This window comes from Papio anubis, chromosome 1, assembly GCF_008728515.1.
Source record: "Papio anubis isolate 15944 chromosome 1, Panubis1.0, whole genome shotgun sequence".
In the NCBI taxonomy this organism is placed as follows: domain Eukaryota; kingdom Metazoa; phylum Chordata; class Mammalia; order Primates; family Cercopithecidae; genus Papio; species Papio anubis.
Window position 1 is genome coordinate 163,688,533 of NC_044976.1, and position 27,077 is coordinate 163,715,609.

Here is a 27,077-nt window from a genome sequence, read left to right on the forward strand (position 1 = left end):
AATATACAGTGTCCAAGAAAATGTGCTACAGATGTTAATAAAATTTATTTCACTTCTATTTCCACTGGATCACAAACTATTTGGATTTTGGAGGACAGTATGAACTTAAAATGAAATCTAAACCTTCAGGTGAAAATTGTATGTTTAATTTTATAATTAATTTTTTGTTTTTTTAATTTTATAATTAATCTTGCTTTAGCAGATTACTGGAGAAATATATTAAAAATTAGCAAATACATGAAACAACACAAAATATATAAATATAATTTATTAATTACATATTTTGTGGAAAATATGGGCTAAACAAATTATATACATTGTTTATATATGTTGCTTTAGTTAATCCTTACAGAATTAACCCCAGTTTACAGCTAAAAGAACAAAGGCTCAGCCACTTAAGTGACCTATCTCTGCTCAGAGCTATTAAGTGGTAGAGCCAGAGTTCAACCCCACATCTCCCACCACGTTTTCAAGTGTCTATGTTGAACATGACACAATTATTATTTCCTGTCTTTCTGAAATTTGGTTTCTAAATCATCAAAGACATGGCCACCATCTTGATAATCCATGATCCGCATGCTGGAATGACACAGAGTCAGTGGTTCTTGGAGGTAGAGGGAACCACATGCCTCGTTTTCTATGGTATTCCATCAAGGTCTTTGGTTGAATTAGATGTGACTGTTGTACCAGTTCAGAAATAATGAGCCAGGTGTTGATGATAATAATAAAAATAAATACATATGGAAAGATTACTTTGTGCCAGGTACTATGCCATGCTAAGCACTTTTTTAGCATAATCTTTGAATCATCACAAGAATCCTTTCCAATGAAATTTACTATTCATTTTATAGGAAAAACTTGGAATCACACAGGCACAGCTATTTGTCCATGAGTCCAGACAGGGGAAACTGGTGTTAGATGGATCAGAATCTACAAATGTAATCTGCCTGACTGAGATTCTTAGGGTTCTTAAATCTTGGGTTCCATTCAGTGAACTTTCGAGTATTAACTGCTATGATAAGGGCATGGGAAGGTTAACCTTAACAGAACAGAATAGTTCTGTGACCCAGACCTACCAACAGACATTGTCACTTTCAATAATAATAATAACAGACAAAAACAATCAGCTGATTCACTGGAGGTCAAACACAAATAAAAGAAATAGAAGGACATGCAGGATGTGTGAGTGTTTTATTGCTGCTGCAGCAAACTACCACAAATTTTGTGCCTTAAATCAACGCAAATTTATCATTTTACAGTTATGAAGGTCAAAAGTAATAAATGGGTTTCACTGAACTAAAACAAAGTTTGTGCATTCCTTCTAAAGGCTCCAGGGAAGATTCTGTTTCCTGGCCTTTTCCACCTTCTAAGAAGCTGCTTGCATTCCTTAGCTCCTGGGCCCCTTCCTCCATCTTCAAAGCCATCAGTGACCAGTCACGTCTTTCTCGCTCTGGATTACACTAACATTAACATTTCTGCTTCCTTACACATTTAAGGATCCTTGCAATTACATTGGATTTACCTAGATAATAATGCAAGATAATCTCCCTGTTAAGGTCAGTTGTTTTGCAACCTTAATTTTATCTGCAACTTTAAGTCTCCTTTGACATGTAACTGAACATATTTACAGGTTCCATGGACTAGGATGTGGACACTTTTCGAGAGCCATTGTTCTGCCTACCACATAGGTATACCATAGCCACAGGTGGTCCAGTGGCAGAAAATAGGAAGGTGTTTTGCATTAGGGAGCTTTATCAAGAGACAGTAGGGCATCACGCTATACTAGAATTTTATGAGAAGAGAGTAAAAAACTGACAAACTTGCAGTAAGTCTTCAGGTTTAGAGGATCTAAAGTACTAGGCATGCAGTGGAGGGACTCAGGTTCCAAAGTACTTGACCCAAGAATTAGAACCACACCAACAGCAAGGCTGATAATGCTGAATTACCAAATAGGAAAGTTCTAAATGTCTTCTAAGAACGTTTTTATCCCACAGCCTGAAAACTGAACTCACAAGTGAAGATCGAGTATTGAATATTTTGTTTACTCATTGTGAAATCATCAGCTATGTGATACAATAACAGGTTGTAGAAAGTTTCACAAGTTGATAGGGATGATGGGAGAGTAAATTTCTAAATATCCATACCTCTTTCTGAATTTCTTCACATGCCATTTATCTTAGTCTGTTTATGCTGTTAGAATACCTGAGATTGGGTAATTTATAATGAACAGAAATTTATTAGCTCATGGTTCTTGAGCCTGAGATGTCCAAGATCAAGGTGCCAGCATCCTATGAGGGCCTTCTTGCTGCAGTATACCATGACAGAAGGCATTATGTGGGCAAAAAGTGGGGAGGAGCTCATCCTTTTATAAGGAACCCACTCTTATGAAAACAGCATAAACCATTTATGAGGCTTATGGGATAGTGACCCCCAAGACCCAAACATCTCCAATTATGTCCCATGTCCCAACACCACCACATTGGGGATCAAGTTTCTAACACATGAACTTTGAGAAATGTGTTCAAACCATAGCATTCCACCCCTGGACCCCAAGATTTAAGTCCTTCTTACATGTGAAATATCACTCCATCCCAATAGCCCAAAACTCTTAACTCATGCGAGCACCAACTCAAAAGCCCTAAGAACACAGTCTCAATCAGACGTGGGTGAGACTCAAGGCATAAATTACGCTGAGACAAATTCCTCTTCAACTGTGAGTCTAAGAAATCAAACAAGTTATCGACTTCTAAAATATAATGGTGGGACAGGCGTGGGATAGACATTCCCATTCCAAAAGGGAGAAATAGGCAAGAAAAGAGAGGTAACTGGCCCTATGTAAGTCTGAAACCCAACAGGGTGAACAATATTAAATCTTAAGACTTTATAATAATCTTTCTTGACTCCATGCCCTGCCTTCTCATAACACAGAGGTGAGGATCAGGCCCTGAAGGTTTCAGGCAGCCCCGCTCCATGACCTTGCTGACATCCCACACAGCAGCTCTAATGGGTTGGAGTCTTGTACCTGTAGCTCTCCCAGGCTGGGGCTTCATGCTGGTGGATGTATATGTACTGGAGTCTTAGCTTCATTAGGCATTACTCTAGTGGGGACTCACTGTAGTGGCTCTGCTCCTGGGACAAGTCTTTCCTTGGGATTACTTGAGCCATAGCTGGGGTGACCAAAGAGTACTGCACCAGAATGCAGGGAGCATTGCCCTGATCAGCAAGCTCAAGGATACCCTGGGACCATCCCCTGAAACCATTCTGCCCTTCTAGAGTTTGGGCTCTGAGATGAGAAGAGAAGCCTTGAAGATTTCCGAAATACTTTCAGAGTCATCCTCCCATTGTCTTGATGAATACCACCTGGCTTCCTTCTATCCATGTTAATCCTTTATCAAAGGGCCACTTGCCAGATCCTTGCATGCTTTTTTGTTCTTTATATGGCCAGGCTGTGAATTTTGCAAATTTTTATGTTTTACTTTCCTTTTAATTATAAATTTCATCTATAGGTCATTTATTTCTTCTATCATTTTACTGTATGCAGTTAAAATAAGCCACACAATAAAACCGCCTTTGCAAAATTATGACAGTCAGAGAAATCTGACAGAGTTGACTCCATCTTGCTTTTAAACTCCAAACTGTCCTTGATCATTCCTGGGCATAGGCAAAGCTAACTTTGGGAAAAATTGAGTTTATAGTTTAACCTTAACGCAAGAATGGTAATAGTGCTTCCCAAAACTAATCCACCTTTGTAAAACTAATGAAAGCCCACAAGGGTAGGATTATGAAAGAGGCCTGAATTCCTCTAAGATGTAGGCATAGATAAATGATAACCAGCCATTTGTTATGGAGGTCACAAGATTTGTAACTTCCTCAATTACACATGTTAATATCACTAAGATAGAACCTAAGATTGGCCTTTGAGATGTCTCTTCAGACTTTTGCATTCCTGATGATTGGCTAACTCCACCTGGTCCCATGACTTATGACTCAACCGGTCCCGTGGCCCTCACACACCGAGGCAGACTCAGAACACAAGGACTGTTTTCCACACCCCTATGATGGCATCCCAACCAATCAGCAACACCCATTCCCTAGTTTCCACCCACAAGACTATCCTGGAAAACTCCTAACCTCTGAGCCTTCAGATTGTTTTGTGTAATAACTCTGTCTCCCATGTGTCATGGCTGGCCTCAAGTCAATTAAAAATCTTTCTACACAGCAATGCTGTGGTCCCAGTGAATTGATTTTGACCATGGAGTGGACAGAAAGAATCCACCAGATGATTACAAAATCTCCTTCAATATTTTACTTAGAAATTTCTTCTGCCAGATAATCCTAGTTCAGTACTCTTAAATTCTGCTTCCATAAAGCTGTTGAGCATGGAAACAATTCAGTCCTAGTCTACTTTATGACAAGGATGGCCCTTCCTTCTGTTTCCAATACTTTGATCCTCATTTTTCTCAGAGACTTCATCAGAATAAGCTTTACAGTCCATACTTCTACCAACATTCTAATCATGACCACTCAAATAATCTCCAAGAACTTTTAGACTTTCCCTACAGCCCTCCTGTTTTCTGAGCCCTTTTCAGAATTGTCCTTACATCTTTGTTCATAGCAATACAGGCTCTTTTTAGCCTGTACCTCCAAACTCTTCCCATCTCTGCTCATCACCCAATTCTGAAGTCATTTCCACATTTTCAGGTATTTATTATAGCAACAGCCCCACTTGGTACCAGTTTTCTATCTTAGTCCGTTTGTACTGCTATAACAGAATATGTGAGACAGGATAATTTATAATGACTAAAAAGTTATTGGGCAAATATATCACATGGGCAAGAGAGTGGGGGAGAGGGTCAAACTCCTCTTTTTGTAAGGACTGACTGCCAAAATCTGTGTTTGAGGCATAAGTCTCAAATATGAGATTTATTGAGCCAGCCTGAGGGCATGCCCAGGAAAACTGCATGTTACAGAAGCATCTGTGGCTGTTTTTTCCAAGAAGTTCTTAGGAGGCTTAGTATCTATACATGTTCCTTAAAAAGGGCTGTGGGGGTCAGCAGTGAGATAAATGATTACATACTTGTAAGACTTTAGTTAGTGCCCCGTAAATCTATGTTTTACATAAGATAAGGTGAAAATATGAGGGAAAAAGGGAATAGAGGAAGCAGATGTCTCAGGGAGGTGTGAAGGAATGATTAATGTCTTTGTTCTGTACCTGGGAAGATAAGCTAGTAGTCTTTTGAGAGCACCAAATCCTAACCACTACACCACCAAGGAGCATCAACTAGTAGCTTTTGAAATGGCTGGTTTCTGCTTAGCTTTCAGGGAAGAAAATCTAATGACTGTAAGCAAGGGAGGGAGTCTAATGAAACATGCCAGATTTCCCATCCTGAATTGCCATGAATTCAACTTCCAAGGTTTCTTTGGGGTTCCCTTGGCCAAAAGAGGATCAGTTCCATCAGTTAGGGGATGTAGAATTTTATTTTTATCTCTCAGAATCCACTTCCATGATAATGGCATTAATCCACTCAGGAGAGCAGTGCCCCCATAACCCCAACACCTCTCATTAGGCCCCACATCACAATGCGACTTTATTACCCTGTGGGCTAATGTTGGCTGCATTCGGGATCACGTTTCCAACACATTAACTTTGGGGACACGATCAAACTACAGTACCACTCAAATTGTATCTTGTATTGTATGTCAATTTGTTTTAAAATTGTAGTGGGCCCAGGAATTAAAAGGAAAAGTGTGGCTTATTGAAGCTACAAACAGAAGGGCCCCCTAATGGAAATGAAGACCAAAGCCTGTGTAGAATGAGTGATATCTAAGATTCACAGGGAGCAGCTTGCTGCTGGGGTCTTTTGTGCAGTGTGTGTCACACTCTCAGACTTGGAATTCCAAGCTGACCGGGTGACTGGCTGACCAAAAAGAGCTCACAGAAGCCTCCATCAAATCACAGCCAGTAATGATGATGGTCCCAGAATACCCAAGGAGAGACAAAGTCAAAAGAGCTACAATCTAAAAATAATTCCACTGCATTCCCATCTCTAATATCATCTCTATCTTTGAAGAGGAAGAACAAGGAGAAAAAAAAGAGGAGCTGAGAGTTTGATGAGAGGAAAAAAGGGAAAAAAGAGAATGCCATAAGAAATGACCATTTGATGCATTATTAGTTTTTGTTTATTTTTACTCTCTTTGAGATTTTATAAAGAGAAAAAATATATATACCAAACACTGTTTACTTACATAATAAATATAACCTTCTACACTATGTAGACAAGTCAGTAGTTTTCCAAGTCATCAAGTGGGACACCTGCTTACAAGGAACTGAATATGCTACGTAGGACTCCATCCGCATCTAAGGGTAATAACACAAATAACGAACATTTGTGTGGTATTATACAGTTTACAGGGGTCTTTTCTCAAAATCTGTGTACCCTGAGCTAGAACCAGAGTTTAATACTTTAATTTCTGACCTGGTAAACTCATCGAAGTCCCTTCCTTTTTCTCATGTTTCCCAACTATAAAATGGGAAGAATTTTAACACTACATAAATACATAGTTGAGGACTACTATAAAAATATGTTAGTTAATGTGTTCTGTTTTGAGATTATATAATAAAATAATAATATTAAATGTAATACAGTATTTTGGAACTTTTTCAAGATTTTCTTTTAATAATTATACCCATAAAATTTTAACATTTTTCTTTTCATTATGCAAAAAGAAATTAATTTTCCTACCCTTAATGAATAATTTCTAAGCAGATCCTAACTGAAAGAGAAAAGAGTTAATCTTTGCTGTATTCCTTAGTGATTATGTGTGATCTTATGCTTCAGACTTTAAAAATCAAATCTATTTTTTGCATACAGTAGTGAAAATGAAATATCTTAGGCTTTGCCCAATATACTATACAGTGCAGTATAAGAGCGTGAAAAGTGAAAAGAGTGAAAAGATTGGAATTTTGACATTTTGAAAGTAAAACAGAAATGGTTTGAATTTCACCTTTATGATTTATTAGCAAGTTAGTTTACCTCTTTGTGTTTCAATTTCTGCATTAGTACAATAGATAAAATGATTACTTCCAATAATTTTTTTGAAGCTTAAATGAGATAAGGTATTCTTTTAAATGGCTGAAAAATCAGTTATTCTATAAATATTAGGTCTTCTCTTCTTACTCTCCCTTTAATTTGGCTTCATTGCATGGCGTTATCACAAGTAGGAATGGTTCCATAAGAATTTTACAGAAGGATAAAATGAAGCACAATAATCAAAGTCTCTTGGAACCCATAGCCATAAAAAAAGACTAGCTTGTTTTAAAGAATCCTGCCTATTTCTGACTTGAAATCCATCAAGAATGCCTGAGACAACTGGTTTTCTAAGATGGTTTAGCAGGATCAAATTTGTTCTTATAAACATTGGCACCAGGCTTGGACTTCTGCTTGATGATGGGAAACTAATTATAATTGATAAGGGGGTGTATGCTGTTGAGTTCCTCAATGTCATCACATCTGGCTTAGCCTATCCAGGCTACTCCAGCTTGTGAGAAATGGGAGAGCCAGGCCTAGAACCCAGGTCCTCTAACTCCAAGCTCCGTATTGACACTTCTATGATTGCATTTTGTTAGAGTTTTTCACATTTGTTTATGCCATTTATGCCATTCTCATGAAACCAAGGTTAGTCTTGCCTTCTCTCCCGTGAAAAGTTTAATCTCAGTTTCTCAGAACATGATGACAGCACTTAGAAATTCTCCATATTCACCTGCCAGTATATACAGGACCCTTGTACCTACCTTCCATATGGTGGCCAGATAAAAACAGAAATAACTGATGTGGCACTAGAATAAAAGGCTCCAGACAATAGCTAGGAGAGAAAAGTTGTTTCTAGTTTTGTATCTGTCTCTATCTCTCTGGTGCTGGCTGGTTATTTAACTAGTTAGGATCTCTGTTTTTTAATCTTTACATTGTACAGGTTGTTACCATCTAAAAGATACAATTTACAGCTCACATACCAATGCCATAGACTTTTGGTTGCCAAGTGGCATTGCATTAAAATACTTGAAACAAAAATGCTAACTAGATGCGGAATGGTCAAACACAAAATTTTAATAGAAAAGCCAACACTGATTTAGCAAGAGATATTCAAGTAAGGAAGTTATCTTAGATGATGGCAAAGGTTTCTTCCAGTCAGGGAGTCTTTGTTCTGGTAATGAAGTCAGCACTGATACAGCTACCTTGATGTGTCCTCACATTGCAATCCCACCCCAACTCTCCATGCCCAGTGCCACAGAATGTATAATGCAAACCTTCAGGATTCAGTTTGATTCAGACAATATGCATAGACAAAGCCATATCCTCAGCAGTGGAATTTGAAACTTAAGACTGTCTAATGGATTTGATCACTGATGAGTAGAACCTGAGTAGATCACTGATGGTTTTGAAGCACTGAATGCAGTTTTTAAATCTTTCCAGCGGAAGTGTTTGCATGCCTGACTTAGCTGAAATGCGTAGCAGGCATTTTCTTTGCATCTCTGTTTTACTATCTATTTCCTTGCCACACTTAGTATTTTAAACTGCCCTCTTACTTCCTGGCATTACTGAGCTTGAGTCGATTGAAGGTTAAGCAAAGTTAACAGTTTGGAAATGTGGTTAACAGTGTGGTGTGACTGCCTTCGGTTGAAGTGTTAAAATTGCCTGTAAATCAGAAAGAAAAAGAGAAGATGGAGCATTTGCCCAAAGCCCAAAGCAGAATTTCATCAACATGAATAATTCTCAGGGCTTAGGAGGCTATTAAACCTTTCCTTTCACATATTTTTAAGCTCCTTTGAGATCACTCACTGAATTCACAGATGCTTATAATATCTTGATGAGTCAAGCAATGTTCAATTTTAGAATCAAATTGCAAGTCCCCTCTAGCTCAAAAAATGTTTAATTTTATTATCTTTACTAACAGGTCTGGCACACAATTTTAAGACCATAATGTGAAACTAGGTCAGGGGAATGGTTGAACTAGTGGCTTATGACCTAAGTCTCAAAAATTTGGGAATGTATTAAATCTAATTACCCAAATAATATATTAATAAATTTTCATTTAAACTTTTATTTAAACAAACACTTACTGAATCACTACTCATGCCTGGGAGACTGCAAATATGTGGTCTCTGTACTCTGCTCAGAGTCAGATGGTGAAGTCTCAAATAGGCTTTAATTATATGCTTTTAGTTCAGTTTAAAATTGTCTTATCATAAAATCCCTTGTTTCATTTTTTATAGAATAGTGCCACTGTTCTTAAACTCTGGAATCCTAGGCACTACAGCCATACGATGTATTTAGGATTACTTCAATGTGGTGAGTAAGGAAACCCAAGGCTTCTCTGTGGTTCTGCTTCTCATCACCTCCTCTGAAGATGAAGAATCAGGACCAACCTCCCCCACAGCCCCACTCACGTGTAGAAAGAGACCTGTAGCTACCTTTGTAATGCAGGGGAAAATGGGTTGAACACTTTTGACAACAAAAAGGAAGGACTGTCACTTGCCTTGTGTAGTCCAGAGCCACTTAGGTAATTATCTTAGGAAAGATGTCATGGGGTTTCTCTAATGTCTTAAAACTAGAAAGGTATGGTATGAAGACTTGTCTTACAGTGATACAGAATCCTTGGTTACATTGACATGAGCTTGAATTGCATGTAATGTGATTTCCAAATGGGTAAGTTCAGGACCCTTTTGGTTTCTCGAAGTTTTGCAGAGACTATTTGAGCAGTAGCTATACCTAGTACCCGTTTGGTTGTTTTTTAAAATGATATTTTTTTCTTAGCTCTTTACAGAGCTTTGAAAAAACAAAGTGAGATAGAAAAGTATGAAAGAAGAATATAACAGAAAGGAAGCAAGTGATCTTGAAATGACAGAATCACATCTTTATTTGAACTACTCTTAGATTCCTTGGTATGGTTTACAGCTGAATAAGTTGGGAGAATCCAGTACAAATGTAACCTGGGGTGGAAGGGGATCTGAAGCCCAGTCAAATGCTGTGAGGAGCCTAAAAATTGTTTTCTTTTAATCAGATTCTAACCCCATTTCAACAGCCCTGGTTATGTCTCTGAGATCAGCCTTTCATGTCATAGATACAGAGAAAACATGTCAGAATTTTCTAGCATAATTATAACCAAATCTCCAGCCTCTGTTGGTCCCTACAAGGCTGCCACAAGGTTAGCTAAACACTTCCGGTCATAAAGGTTCATTATTTGTCAATCTTGTAGTCAGAGGAAAATATAAAACATCACAATCCATTCCTTTCCCTAATATCTTACAAACTAAATACTGGCCCATATAACTTATGTCCAAAGTAATCAGAGCAGAAATAGTCAATGAGTCCAATTAGAATTGCTCAGCAGATTTAATATATGTTTTTAATATAGTCTATATGTGTCTCCCATTTTATTTTCTTTGTTTTATTGATTTTTCAAATAAATCAGTGGAAGAAAAGTCTTAAGTATTTTTTTCTGAAGTCGTAAGACAGACAAATTTGGTAGAATTAATACAAAAATACTGAATTTCTATGGGGGAAAAAACAGAAATTATAAGTAAGAAGGAGAGCACATTGTTATTGCTACATGCCAAATTTATTTGACCCACTAGTAAACATGATATTCATTATGCCTAAATTATCTATATAATTGAGAACATCAAAACTACTTTTTACCTTAAATATTTTACATGCAAATATTACTAAAATTTAATAACACGTACTAACCCAGTTATCTATTTCTGCTCTCATTTCCAAGCCACTGAGAGTTACTGAGTAAAGTCCCATGATCCAGCTGATTACATATGCAAGATAGATAATCTCAAGCCCACAGTGCACTTGGCAAGCCCTCAGTTTATCTCCAATGTAATTCACCAGGGCAACCTTCTCAAACTATTTCTCCTGTTAATCCCCATAGTCTCACTTTTTCAGGATGTTACTTTATAAACTACTTCGTTGGTTTTTAAAAAATCAACTTATTTCCCCCATTTTTTCCTTTTCCTTTGGTCTTAAGGGAAGAAATGGCCCTGTTTTCAAGGCAGAACTTTTACCAGTGTTTTTGAACCAATTTATTGTAATCCCATCAGGTGCTTGATGGATCACTACTTCTCTCAGCCTTCATCACACTTGTCCTCTCAGCAGCTGTCTTAATCAGTTTTCGGTTGCTATAACAGAATACCACAGACTTAGTCATTTAAAAAGAAAATACATTTATTTTTTATAGTTCTAGAGGATAGAAAATCCAATATCAAGCTGCTGGCATCTGGTGAGGGCCTTCTTGCTGCATCATCACATGGTGGAGGGCATCACATAGTGAGAGAGCAAGAGCATGTGTGCCCAGGTCTCTCTTCCTCTTCTTATAAAGCCACCAGTGCCATCATGGGGCCCCTACCTTGATGATGCTATCTAATCCTAATTACCTGCAAAAGGCCCCATTTCCAATACCATCAACATGTAAACTTGGGGGTTAAGTTTCCAACACATGAAATTTAGGGACACATTCAAACTATAACAGCAGCATTTCACACAAGCATCCCTTTATTCTTCAATCACTTTCTCACATAGATTTCACAACACGGTCTCCTGGTTTTCTTCTTGTCTTGGCCACTCTTTCTCTTCATCCAGCTTAATTCTTGATGTTTATATGGTACATGACCCAGCACTTGGTCCTAGGAATTCTTCTCTTTCTTGTCTGCCTCACTTCCTGTATGATCTCATCCAGTCATTTGACTTTCAGGACAACTCATATATTAATGACCGTAGGGTTTTGAATTTTGGAGTAAACCCTCCTTAAGTTTTAAGCTTATTATACCCAACTGCTACTTAACATCTTCGCTTAGATGTGTAATAGGTATCTGAAACTGGAACTCCTGATTTCTTACTTAAAACCTACTCCTTCCTAAATCTTTCTTATTATTTGGTATCATTCTCTTCCCATTCACCCACTAGCTCTTCCATTTCCTCATACCCCACATCCTATGCATGCCCAAAGGTTTTGGCACCAAACTCCAAACTATATCCAGAATCCAAACTCACTCATTACTTTCATCATTATTACCAAAGTACAAGCCAGCATTAATTCCTACCAAGATAACTGCAATAACCTTCTAACTGGTTATATTGCTTTTTATCTTGCTTGCTAGATCTAGTTCATTCTCCACATGAGTTCAGGTTCATTTAAAATAATATATATGTACAATAATAAACATTTCAAACTGGTATTTAGAATAAAAGTCATGGTCCTCCCTATGTCTCACAAGCTCTACATGACTTTGTACCCATCCTCCCTCTCCAAACTCATATCCTACCATTTTCTTATTTGCACACTGAGTTCTAGCAGATCTATTTCTTTTTCCTCTTTTATTCTAAAGTCATTACCAGCTTGTCTCTTTTTTACCACATTCTCTCTCTTGTAGATCATCAACGGCCAAACTGATGATCTACAAGATCAAAATCAGTTAGTGTATTCCCAGATCTCAACCTACTGATTCTTCTGTGGTGTTTGAAATCACAGACCAATGTGTCATTACTGAATTCCTACCCTCCCCTGGCTCCCTTGATACTGAATTCTCTTGGTTTACCCATTAATTCTCCAGATCTTTCTCTTTAGTCTCCTGGGTGAAGTCTCCTTTCTCTGTTCGTTCCCCATATGTAGACTTTCAATCAAAGAAAAAAAATGTAGAAAAATAGCTTGAAGTAAATCACCAAAATGTTTTCTCAATGTGACAAGAGAGTGGGTGATCCATTTTTTATTTTGCAGCTGTTTATGTTCCATTTTTATCTAATTAACATAACTACCTTTCATTTTATTTTATAAAAATATTGCATGCACATGCTTAAAATTAAATAGCATAGAAAGATTTATAATAAAAAGCAATGTATATCCTCTATTCAGCTACCACTCCACACTAATTCTTTTTCTAGAAAACAACTTGCAATCATTTCTTTTAAAAGTCTTACATATTTACCTTTATGTCTCTACATAATTATTTGTAGGAGTAGGATGCAAGTCAGACGGTTCTAACACCAAACCCAAAAATATAGCGATATAATTGAGATAGAAATTATTTTTCTCTCACATAATAGTCTCAGTACGCAATTCAGGGCAACTTGGTAGTGTTGGAACCCAGGTTTCTTTTATCCTGTTATTCTCGCCTCCTTAGGATACAGCTCTTTCTACATGGTTACCAGGCTCTCTGCTTTACCTGGGGAGGGTAGAGCAAGAAAGGAAGGGAGGCCATGTTCCTTTTATTTTAAAGACATGATCTAAACACTTTACTTCAGCTCACATCTCTGTTAGCCATACTTAGCTGTAAGGGAAATAACAGTTTTTACCTGGATGGTCATATACCCTGATTCATTTTTGTTGTATAAAAGAACATGAGAATAAATATTAAAGTGCTAACTAGAAACTTCTGCCACATTTATACAACTCTTTTAGAATAATCAGCATCAGGTACTATCTGTTAACTTCTTCCATGTTTGATGAAGAACTAGTTCATCTATAACTGCCTCTCTTTTTCTCTCCCTCCCCAATAGAATTATATCTCTAATATTGACCCCTCTACTTGTTATCTTTATTCCCCCTTTGTAAGACGACCATGTTATCATCTGTATGCTTCCCTCCACTTCACATCTCCCCTTCCACTTCTCGATGTTGTGGTCAAATTCTTACTTTTATATTGTGAAGGTTCATAACATTTACATTCTTTTATATACTCAAAGAGAGTCTTCAGTGTTTGCCTAGTTTGATTCCATAGGTTGAAACCAATTAATAATAGTTCTGTTATTTGATGGTGTCACCATTGTACCATACTATTATAGTATGCTTAATTCCCTTCTCCAAGACACCACGCTCATGAACACTCTCAGGAGGGGATCTTCCCAAGATCAGGTTCAAACAGATTCTCCTTTCTTATTCATCATTTATTCGAAATCGTGTCACATTTCAGTTTGTTATACTTTTGAATCCTGAATATATTGTATCATTATTTTATCTTTCTGTTTACAAATGTTTTTCTTTGTCTTTCAGCTTCTTACTCTATGAATTCCTTGGAGCCCATTGCATTCATTGTCATGCAGCATCCTAGGTCATTTACTTCATATTCAGACCATGGTTTTCTTGCATAGTTTATCATTTTGACCTAGAGTTCCTAATCACTCTTCTCATCCCTTGCCCACTCTGCTATTTTCTTATCCTTGAGTTCTTCCAACACTCAACCACTATGGCCTTCTTTGTCAATTCAGACTGGCTCCACTAGCCTTGCTGCCCAACCCTCATCCTGGAACAAGAATTCTTTCCACTGCTTCCCTGAGCTGGTTACACTGTTCTCTGAATCCCATAGGTTATTCTATCCTGGTTTACTTCTTTCTTTCGTAGAACACATACTCAAATAACTTTCTTAGAAAAGTTATTGAAAGACAAACTTTTTGGCCCCTTACCTATTTACAAAATGTTCTTATTCAGCTCTAACAAGGATTAATGATTTAGGTAGAGAATTCTGGATTTATGTCATTTTCCCTCCACTTGGAGGAAATTACTCCACTATCTTTTAGGATTCATTGTCAAAAGTTCCAAATAGAAACATAACTAATCCTTATTTTCAGCCCTCCTTCTCCACCCTACCCTCTGATGAATCTGGCCTGATATTCATCTGGAATCTGATGAATCCAGCCTCTCCTTAGGGTGCTGCTAGTCAGGCTGGCCTCTATTCTCTCCTCTGCTGTAGCCTCTCTATGGGGATTTTTAAGCTCGGCTTCACTTGTCAGCACTTTTTCAGCAGTTTGCCTTTTCCAACATCCTCTGATATCTACCACACTTTCTTTCCATTGTACATTTACATCTTTTTTTCTTTTACTATAATTTTAATGAGGTTTCTTACATAGCGCATGCTCAGTCTGGCATCTTATGTTGGAAGTATATATTTTATGTTTAAAACTTTTAACAATATTCTTTAAAGATTTTTCCCCAGCCTCTTCTCCTTCTGTCTGCTCATCCTTCCTCTTCACTGTCGCTGTTGAAATTTGTCCAATTTTTCCATACAAATGATTACTACAATTCTGTATGTAGCCCTGACCTTTTTACCTTTTCCACAGACCTGTATTTAAGTTTCCCTTTAGGTGATCTATGGGCCTGTGCAACTCATTAGCCAAGCCTTCGAGATGACGCTATTAGGAGAGAATAAATTAGAGGACTCATTCCGAATCTAACCCATCTCCGGTGCCAGGTGATACAGAGGTTACTTCTGGAGAGCACAGAAATATCTAATTGGAATTTTAGAGGTTTTTTTCCCCCTCCTATGTGCTATGTAACGAAAACCATTTTCTCTGTCACCCCTATGAACATAATAGCTAATGTTTCTTTCTACAGTGCTCATTTACAGAAGCTTACTCTACACACATTAACTTATTTAATGCTTACTACACCCCTATGGGTTGAATACTATTATTATCCCTACTTTATAGATGAGGAAGCTAAGGCACAGGCATGAAGTTGCTTGCCCAATAACTCACAGCTAGGAATCGTGCTCTTAACTATTACTCTCTATTGAATTCTGTAAGCATCAGCAAAGTCTACATCTTTCACAGCACTTTTGTGAAAGTTGCTCCTGTATGGAGAATGCAAAAAGATTCTGAGTTCTGTATCCAGACAATGAAGGGAAAGGACAGATTAATTTTAGGGGTACAGAGCAAGAAACTGAGATGGCAGATAACGTTTGGGTTATATTAGCTCTCTCCCACTCCCTTCAAGAGTAAGGACCATGTCTTCATCATCCATATTCTCTTCAACATTTACTTCAGTGCTTAGGGGTTCATAAATATTTGTTGAATTGAATAATAATGCAGTAAACTTATATGTCATAATAACCCGTGAAAACCAAAAAACTATATCCTACTAATTTGAAGGAAGGAATTTAAAACTGACATTGGATGAGTAACAGCAGTAAATATAATTTGCCTTTTCCTAACTAAGCAAATCCTCATTCTCACATGATTTTATCTAAAATAGGAGCTAATACAGTGTTATAACATGCTCATCCATACTCAACAATTAACTGTTAAATTATGGGAACACAAATTAGACCTACTAAGTAGAACCTTTAAGCCTCAGCCTTTCAATTCTAATAGTATCATTTCTATGGTCAGTAAAGATTAATAATTCATCTTAAATAACTCAGATATGAAGAATTAGTAACATTATGTTAAGCAGCTCTTCTGATTATGCATTCTTCTTGAGCTGCCAGTAATTTTGATTTACTGACAGAAAGCATATATTTTGTTTTCATGACATTTAACAGGAATATGCAATTTATCAGCCTTTTGTTTTTACTAAATCTGAAAATTCATTCCAAAAGAGTTTCATAGAAACTCTTAATTACTGAAAGTGATGGTTCTGCTTCTACCTAATGTTCTGAATAATAAATACTATACTTATGGGAATTAATTATTAAATCCAGCTAGGAATTATAACCTTCTTAATGCAAATAATAATAATTGCATGTAATAATGTTTAACATCTGGGAATGGTACTAAAATGAGTATCTTAATGCATGTAAAAATAACATAGATTCTATACATCATATAGATAATCATACAAATATTTCTGAGAACTTCTCTAATAGGGATAACTGTCAGTTAAACTGAAGAGCATGAAATATCTATTACCAAGAATCAGTATGTCCCTCCTGATCTATCTTTTAAGACCCTGTATGGAAAAATCTCTTCCAAACCTAAAATTTTATATTTCTATCCAGGTGAGATGGAGAAGGCCAGGATGGGACAGGATAATATAGCAGTGTTGGCTTTGGAGTCAGACAATGTTGAACTTAAATTCTGGCTCCAGGTTCTCTTACCTGCTAGCTGTGTGACCTTGAGTCAGATATTTATCCTTCCTGACACTCAGTTTCCTTGTTTACCTACTGGAGTATATACTACATATTGTAGATAGGTGATTAGGAAAAGCCTCATGAAAGGTGATTTTTTTCCAGAGTCCTGATGGATATAAGTGGTTGGTATTTCTAAGAAGTACACAGAGCCTCAAACTTGTATAGAAAATAAATATGTAATTTCTTTATACATACTGGAAAATCATAACCTGATTTGCAAGGATAATTGCAGAGAGATAGTTTTCATAACTAATAAAGAGATCACATAAACAAATGAGAAAGTGAGAAGCAATCAAATAAACAAAAATAGGACATAAGCAGTTTAGAAAAAAATACCTATGATCAATGTTATGGCTTGAATATTTGTATTCCCACAAAATTCATATGTTGAAATCCTAATCCCCAAAGTGATGATATTAGGAGGTGGGGCCTTTGGGAAGTGATTAACTCATGAGGGTGGAACCCTCATGTATGGGATTAGTGCCTTTATAAAATAGCCCAAGAAAGCTCATTCACCTCTTCTACATCTGAGGACACAGCAAGAAGGCACCATCTATGAACCAGAAACAGATCCTCATCAGACATCATATCTACTGGCACTTTGATCATGGACTACCCTGCCTCTAGAACTGAGAAATAAACTTCTATTGTTTATAAACTAGTCAGTCTATGGTGTTCTGTTATAGCAGCCCAAAGACTAAGACAATAAGTAAACATAAGAAAAAACTCCCTTCTCTCATAATATCAGATATTAACAGTTAAAAACCTAACATATATAATTTTTCATACATCAGAAATATTTTTAAAAACTGATTCCACCCAGTTCTAGAAAACATGTGAAGTAAAGACATTCTTAGGCAGCTTGTTACAACCTCATCAACATTAAAAATAACATGATGTTTGATCCAGTAATCCCATTTCTGGCAATTTGGTCTGTGGATTTACTTTCATGATTTTTCCAGCATGTACAAGCATATTTATTGCAGAAATTATTAGTGGTAGCTAAAAAAGGTAGCAGCACCAAAGCTTTTATTAATAGAAGCCTGACTAAAGTATAGTATATGCACATGACAATAATGTATAGGCATTAAAAATACTAAGAGATATTTTAAAAATCATGTAAATATTTAAATAGACTCCCTTGAATTAATTAAAGAGACTCTGACATTTTACAATATAGAACCTTCATAATCAAAGCAAGATTTTATTCTCTACTCACTTGAAGTTTCTTTCATGTCCCCCAGTAAATTTCTTCTCTACATCTTACATATTCTCTTTAAATAAAATTTGTAATATTTTTATCATTTGGCTTGCTGTTTTCAATCAGATTTTTATTCATTATAATTTCTCTATTTTAAAATGTATATAGCAGGGATCAGCAAACTACCAATATGGGCCAAATCTTGTCTGCTGCCTGTATTTAAAATGAAGTTTTATTGGAACATGGCTATGCCTCTTCATTTACATGTTGTCTATGGTTAATTCTGTGCTACAACGGCAGAATTAAGAAGTTGTAACAGAGACTGTATGACAGCAAGCCTAAAATATTTACTCTCTGACCCTCTACAGAAAAAAGTTTACCAACCCCTGATATACAGAAAAGCTATTGAATTTTATATTTTAAACATAAGCAACTTCCCTACTGAATTTTCTTACTGTTTTTAATCGTTTTCAATTTTCTTAGCTTTTCTAGATTAAAAAAAAAGTCATGTGTAAATAATGGTAATTATACTTCATGTTTTCCATTATTGAAAATTTTTAGGCTTCCTCTGTTCTGGCTTCATTGATCAGACTTTCCAGAGCACTATCAAATAATTCTGGTAGTAGTAGGCATGCTGAATTTAATGGGATTTCTTCTAATACATCATTATAAATTATGGCTCTGGATTTTAGTTTGAGATACATAGTTTTATCAAACTAAGAAAATATCAATCAATTCTTATTTTATTAGGGTTCTATATTAATCAAGAATGACCACTGGCCTTTATCAAAGAAGTTTCAATATTTATATATATATTCTAAATTCTAACCTACTCCCATAGCATATACACTAATAAATTTCCTAATATGGTAGAACAGAGATGCACCATTCATATCTCCCTTCAAGAAAATCCTTGCTGCCCAGCTGCAAGAAGTGCTGTCACAACAGAACTGCCAGCTACCAATTCCTTCAAGGTGTGCCTCAGCTCAGCAGAGTTACCTCTCCCATGGACAAGGGTCCCACAGAGCTGGTGACTGAACAAGGACAGAGCATAAGCTTCTTGCTGGATCTACTGAAATTTGGTAAAGCTTGCTTTGGGTTCTTCCTTTACTCAATCCTACTTCTTCCTCCTTCCTTTCATTGATATTGACCCCTGATAAATATCTTGCACCCTCAAACTCAATCTTGGCATATGCTGCCAGAAAACACAACTACAGTGAGGGAGCCACTGAAGCACTGACTCTGGTTCTCACTGTGGCTTCCTCTGTTATTTAGCCTCTGGCTTCCTTTCAGGCTCACCCCTTTGCTCACTCAACTCCAGTCAGGCTGGCTTCCTTGCCATTCTACAAAGTGTCATGAACACTTCTGGCCTAAGGACCATTGCACCCACCATTCCCTCTGTCTGGAACATTCTTACTCAGATATTCCCAGGGCTCATGCCCTCACTTCATTCAGGCCACTGCTCAACCGTCTCCTCTTCGGAGGGGTCTTCTTGACCACCGAATTTCAAGCAGCTCACCCCCATACCTCTCTACCTTATCCCAGCTCACCTCTCTCAATCTTTTTATCCTGCTTACTTTTCTTTTTAGCTTATCACAAGCTAACACGTGCATATTTGTTTATTCATTTATTGTGTCTCTCTCCAACTTCAGTGAAAGCAGGGCTTTGTTTTATTCACTAGAACAGTCTCTGGAACAGAATGAGTGCTCAATATATATTGTTGAAGTTACAGGCAATAACCTAAAAATAAACTTATACCAAAAAAAGATAAAATCTTATAATGTCTATAAAAGTGGAATGTAAATTGTGTTGCAAAGAACATTATTTTGCCCTTGACATGTAGTATCCATTTGGACTCCTTTTCTTCATATTTCTTAGAGACTAATTTTCAGGGGCTCCTGCAATTTTGGCATTAAATTTTTATACTGCCATCCTTTTTCCAAACTCTGTCAAGGAGGTAATGAACTGCAAATCATTAAAATATGGTTGACAAGACAATAATTAAACGTATTCTCTTGTAAATTGCAGAGTTATGTCTTTTTAAATTAATTTTATTTGAATAAGTAATATATAATTACATCCTTTTTGAGAAAAAATATATTACTGATAAAGCTAAAGTCTACTTTGACTTATACCATCATGCCTGTTTCCCTCCTTCTCACCTCCCCTCTCACTCCAGCAGTAATCTTCATTAGCAATATTCATCCTGATGTTTTCCTATGCGTTATTTGCATTTAAAGTTAAATGATACATATTTACGTGTATTGATACATTTCATAAGTGTATTAGTTCATTTACTCCTTATAACAGCCATATGCAGTAGGCATTATTTATTAATAATAAAATATACATCTCATAGGGTTACTTTAATGATTAAAAGAGCACATGTCAATGAGAACACTTAGCAGTGTGCTTAGCACAATGCAGGTACTTTTTAAGTGAGAGCAATAATTATTCTATATTATATATCCTTAAATATGAAGACACTCCTAATAACTGAGGTGGTAGAATTTTGTGGGACTTCTAAAATCTATATTGAATTCCTGAGATGAGTTTTTAATATTAAAAAATATCATTATTGTATCAACATAATTCTTACAGTTTTATTAGTTCCACTATTCGTGGTTTATAGTTTTTACCTAAAAATACAATAATCTGATCTTGCTAAAGTCAAAGAAAGTTTTTTGTTTCAACACGAGAGATCCTTATTAAATACAGTGAAATGTGGCTAAAATTTTATAAATAGAGACATTCATCAGGGTTATTTATTGGAAACAACTAAATAATAATAAGAAAACTGTAGAATGAATTGTGATTCATCTATCTCATAAAGTATCTTGTAACCTTTAAAATGATATTTATGAAGACTTCTAATGACAAGAGAAAAGGTTAAATAAATATGTAGTTTAAAAAACAGTAGATAGTGCTTTTGTGCTTAAAAGGAGAGCATTAAAATGTATTTCATTTGTAGAATGGAAGGACTATGGAGACAACACAGCATTGTTATTTGGGAAAAAAAATTATCAAAATTTGAAATATGTATATAGCATGATTTAATTCTTGTAATAAATTTGTATGGAATAAAGGCTAGAATAAAATAACTCAACATGTCAATAGTGTGTCTCACTGAGTAAAGAAATTACAGATGATTTTAAATTTCATTACTATATATTAATTTTTATAATCAGAAAGAAATACTATTTTAAAGTATTTCTATTAGTTTTCTAGAGATACCTAATTCAACCATACCTAATGTAATTTGAATCTTCTGACCTTTATATTAATGGAACTCACATTAAGAAAGTATGCTTAGTAAGGCAATAGCCAAGTTGTTAAATATAAATTCACACTTGGTAAGAGGTTTAACATTTGATGTTTATAAATTATATAATTAGAATCATTTAATATCCACTGTATATTTGAAACAATTTTTAAAAACAGCCTTGTGACTAATTATATCAACTTCATGTTTATATTAATTCTTAATTTTTAAATGAAAGTCTATAGTTTCATTCCAAGTGTCCTCTATAAAATAAAATATATGCACTGATAGTTTGAAGAGAACTAAGAAGATAAATCGTTTGCTATTAACAAAGTTGTAATGCTTAAATCTCTTTTTGATAAAGCATAATTAACTGAATTTAATTCTAACAGCCTGTGTCAATACACCCCTCTGTGAGTTAGTTCCTCAGGTAATTAATTTGTAGAGCATTTCCTTTGAGAGCTGGTTCCCCTCCTAGCATTCCTTGACTTTTTTCTTCTACAGAATGGTTAAGATAAACTACCGCTACTCCTTCAGAAGCGCTTATAATTCAAGATTACAGAGAAATGTACTTAGAAAAATGTGCAATGGAAAAAAGTACTTATATGCATATGCACAGACTATGGTTACTGAAAAGTTCAGTGAGAAAACATGGTGTTTATCAAGCTTACATACCCTCTCAGATGGCTGCCAGGTCAGGCCACTCAGTTCTCTTTTGTCTGTTTCCCCTCTGAAGTCTTGGCCCTGCGTGATACTTCCAAGCCTCTATACTGCCAGAAATTCAGCCTAGAGAACCATGTTCAAACCATTTGTTCAAACATGCTGACCGCCTCAGCATTTGGGCATGTTGTTAATTGCATCCCCTAAAGTTTATTCTCCACCACATATAACACAGTCAAAAGCCACTAAAAGAAAAAGAGAGAGAGAAACTTTCCAATCCTCCTGCTAGGACTGCTAAGTTTTTCAGTGCCTTTTCCTACACCATAACTTCTCAGAAAAAAATTCTCTCCACTCTGAAAGTTGGGGCAAGTTTCAAAACCTGGCTAGATCTCCCCCTAGTGACAAAGTCAACTCATTTCTTCCGAAACACTTCCGTTTACATATTTGATTATTTCCTAAAATGCAGGAGATAAATATTTTCCAGATTATGAAACTTAAACTCTTTATCAAAAATGCTATGGAATTCATATGTACAAAATTAATGAGAGTCCCAATTACACAGCAAATTAATACCACAATTTCAGCACTAAGGCATAAGTCATTAAAAACTCCAAAAATAGCCCAAAGGAGTTCTGGATTATTGATGGCTTGGTATGTGGATGAAATCATAACTTAGAGAGTAGAAAAATTATGAAATTAATTCTCCCAACACCATTGATAGGTAGATATTATTCGTTATTTATTTTACCATGTATTATTTATTTATGAGAGTTAAAGAAACCAAGGCTCAGAGAGGCTAGTACAAAGGTGAACCAGGAATTTGAATTTTGCCTGTTGGATTTCTAAGACTTTGAACTCTACACTGTGCTATGTTAACCTAACCTTCCATGCCTCCCTACTCTCTGGCCTCCCATTGTACTGATTCCGGCTGGAAAGTGACCCAGACCACATGCTTTTGTGCATTTTGTTCTAATAATTCCTGTTTACCCTTTAAGTTTATCTTAGTCATTGCTTCTTCAAGGCAGCCTTCTCTTAACTCCTACGTTCCTATTTTATATAACACCATGTACTATCTACTATTCCTATCGTATTTCTAATCAAATAAAAACATATATGATTGATAGGGTTTGGCTCTGTGTCCCCGCCCAAATCTCATCTCGAAATGTAATCCCCATAATCCTCATGTGGTGAGGAAGGGAGCTGGTGGGAAGTGATTGGATCATGGAGGTGGTTTTTCGCATGCTGTTCTCATGGTAGTGAGTGAGTTCTCACGAGATCTAGTGGTTTTATAAGTGGTTGGCAGTTCGTCTTCCACTCTTTCTCTTTCCAGCCACTTTACAAAGAAGGTACTTGCTTCTCCTTTGCCCTCTGCTGTGATTGTACATTTCCTGAGGTCTCTCCAGCCATGCAAAACTGTGAGTCAATTAAACTTCTTTCTTTCATAAATTACTCAGTCTTGGGTAGTATCTTTACAGCAGTGTGAGAACAGACTAATACAATGATTGAATGTTGTCTACCTCTACCACCATGTCCTACATACCCCCAATTAAAGTTTCATGAAGGGAAGCACCTTGCACAGTGTAGGTGATCCATAAATATGTGTTAAATGAATGGATAAGTGAATGAATGGATGAGCTAACCTCGCTCAAGCAAGTTGTGTTTCTAGTACCACTTTTTCTGTCACCTTTGCTTTGCCTCAAATTCTGATACCCATATTTCTGACACGGATCTGATGACTTTACTCTGATACAGGTTTTTTACTACATCCTTGCTCTAGTGTTGGCATTTTTGGACCTGGATTGTATCCTGAGTATCATACAGATGGTTCTTTCATCTTAAATGGAAGAAAATAAACTCTTGCCCATATCATGGTAAGTGCCATTAAACTCATGAGAGAAAAAGAATTACAGGGTCCCCACTTGCATGGCTGCTCCTCAGATTCAACTCTCCCCAAAGAGACAATAAAAATATATTTACTTTATAGCCCAACACCTTTTGAGAAATTGATCTGTTCTGCAGATGAAGAGAAAAGCAGTTAGAGGAAAGATAACTCACATAAAATGTTCAAAGTACAGCTCTCTTAATGGATTAATATCTGATAGGTTATTTGACATTAGTAAAAGACCCAAGGCCAGGTAAAATTTTTTATTTGGAGGTAATATCATATCCACTTCCTTATATGGAAAAGAAGCCACAAAATCTTCAACTTTATTTTCGAACTATTTTATTTTATAAATATTTAAAAGCTGTGAAAACAATAGTAGGTATTAAACATAACACATAGTGGCTAATTTTAATAGTACTAATACTCCTAACAGTACTAATAGTACTACTACTACTAATAATAATCCTAATAGTACTAATAATACATGTATTATTTGAGAAACAGAAGATTTTCATCATTTTCACCTGACTCAAGATATCTTGCAAACATATGCTTGCCTTATGCATTTTACTAACTATAGGCTGTGATTTGCAACAATGCTTAGAATAAGCTGTTTTATTAGTTCAGTGACCCAGTAAGAGTATATATATAAAGCATATATGTGAGAATATTTATGGCAGTGATTAATGGCAGCTTAGAAGCATGTAAATGAAAAGATAAATAACATATTCCATTATTAACATTCCTCTGTGAAGTGGGATGTACGGAGAGAGCAGAACAATGGAATGGAGGGAAGTTGGGTCAGACAAGTGATAAATCAGTTGTGGAAAAATAGGGAAGGAATTATAAGCATTAAGCTACCCTTCAAACACAATGAATGTGGAATAATAACACCATATTTGTGATTATAATGATGTCCTTATACATTACAGATCAATTCAGAAAGCCGCATGTTTATTTTTTAAATAAACGTAGACAGTATATCCACAACAATAATAAAAGGGTGCATATTAAGCCTCAATGGAATCTTAAATTCTAAAGTACAGCTCTCTATTTATATTAATAAAAGGCAAAAAGTATTCCTACTTTGTCCCTAAGACAAAGGATCTTTGTGCTGAATTTCCTTAACTAGCATGTAATAATTTACTTGCTTCTTTATCTCGGAATGTCAGCTAGAAAGCCCAATAACAACACTATACCGAGTAAAACAACTAAGACCTGGAGAAACACCTCAGACTTCTTGTGAATGGAACATGTAATGTGATGATTTCACCCATAGCCTTACCATTTTCAGGTTATCTTTTCTCTTCCCTGCTAGAGTCTAAGCTCCTTAAAAACTGGATCTTATTCATATTTTTATTTTCTATAATACTGCTGACAATGCCATGTACATGGTAGACCTTTAGCTTTTTTTTTTTTTTTCTTTTTGAGAGGAGTCTCCCTCTGTTGCCCAGGCTGGAGTGCAATGGCACAATCTTGGCGCACTGCAACCTCCACCTCCCGGGTTCAAGCAATTCTCTGCCTCACCCTCCTGAGTAGCTGGGATTACAGGCGTCCACCACCACAGCCGGCTAATTTTTGTATTTTTAGTAGAGACGGGGTTTTACCATCTTATCCAGTCTGGTCTTGAACTCCTGACTTCGTGATCCATCTGCCTAAGCCTCCCAAAGTACTGGGATTACAGGCGTGAGCCACCACGCCCCACCAGCAATTTTTTTTTAATGCTTGCTTTTAGAGGTAGGCCTATTCTGTGCTGCAGGATAGAAGACAGTTGGATGAATCATACTGGGGGAAAAATAGAAAAAGCCAGTAACCTGTATGTCTGTCAGCATCATCCCTACAGTTTTAAAAATATACAGACTCCTTGGCACAATATCAGACCTTTGATTCAACATCTCGGGAATAAGGCCTAGGAATCTTTACCTTTAATGTGTAGGTGATTTGAATGCACAGCTGGGAATGAGAACCATTGGTCTGATACCTAATTTTTTTTTCCTGGCCTGGTATGTCATAAATTAATGTAATAACACCTTCGTGCTTTACATTTCTCAAAGTGTACATATATTTTACATAAATATATGTAATATCTAATTTGAGCAATATATGGTCAACAAATTATATGCAACAAGTATGTGTCCAACAAACTGTTACATTGGTAGAAAATTAACCTGGGCAACTCCCTTCACAGTCAATTCATTTCCTCCTAAGCAGGGCCCTCACCCAGCACAGGTCCTCTTGCATATCATTCTGTCTGCCCATACCAATGGCCCCTAATGAGGAAAAGAGAAGGCCATCTGCTGACACCATGATTATGTGCAGAGGGATCAGTGTTTGAACCTTGGTCTCTACGAAACACCGAAGCAAAGAGCAGATTTTCTTCTGCTGCAAACGCCCTCTAGTTAATTTTCTCAAAAATGGCCAAAGAATATGAAGAGTTTCCCTCAAAACAGGCAAAAACACCTTTCAACTTTTCAGGCTAAAATTACGAGATCGGGCATGTTCAGGGTGGTATGACCGTAGGCTAAAATGACTGAAATTGAAACTTGCCAGGCAATGGCCATTGTGTTCCCAAAGTCCTGCATAGACATAGTTGGCAGTGCATAATATTGGCAACTGTGTCTTTTTCAGTCATGCAAAATTGTGCCACGATGAAGAGAGACTTGACAAAGAGGTCAAATTTAGCTCACTTGCCATGCAGTGCTGGAAAAGCTCAGGCACTGACAGATTTTCTCCGCGAGGTTGGGACAAGGCTGCCATGTATGATTGCTCAGGTTCTGTACTGCACAAGGGCACCATATCTAATGGAACATCAGCTACATTAGAATATTTTATTTCTATGATTACAGTTTAATTAACTCCAAATATGGGCCATTTATTTATTATGATAATTTTTGGCAGATGGCAGTAAAATATCTTAAATATGATCAATATATGTCATTCTACTATAACTTACAAAATGAAATTAAATAATTTAAAAACCTAGTTGATCTAACAACATCTAAAATACCTGTGTTTCTAAACATAGTGCTGTTATTGTTTTTTGGACTAATGTATTGATTAGTAAATATCTCAATTAAAAAATCTCTTGTTGGTGTATGAGTGCACTGGGTTGATTAGATGTTTCAAATTGCAGTTTATATCATCTGTCAGTTGTTTACTATTC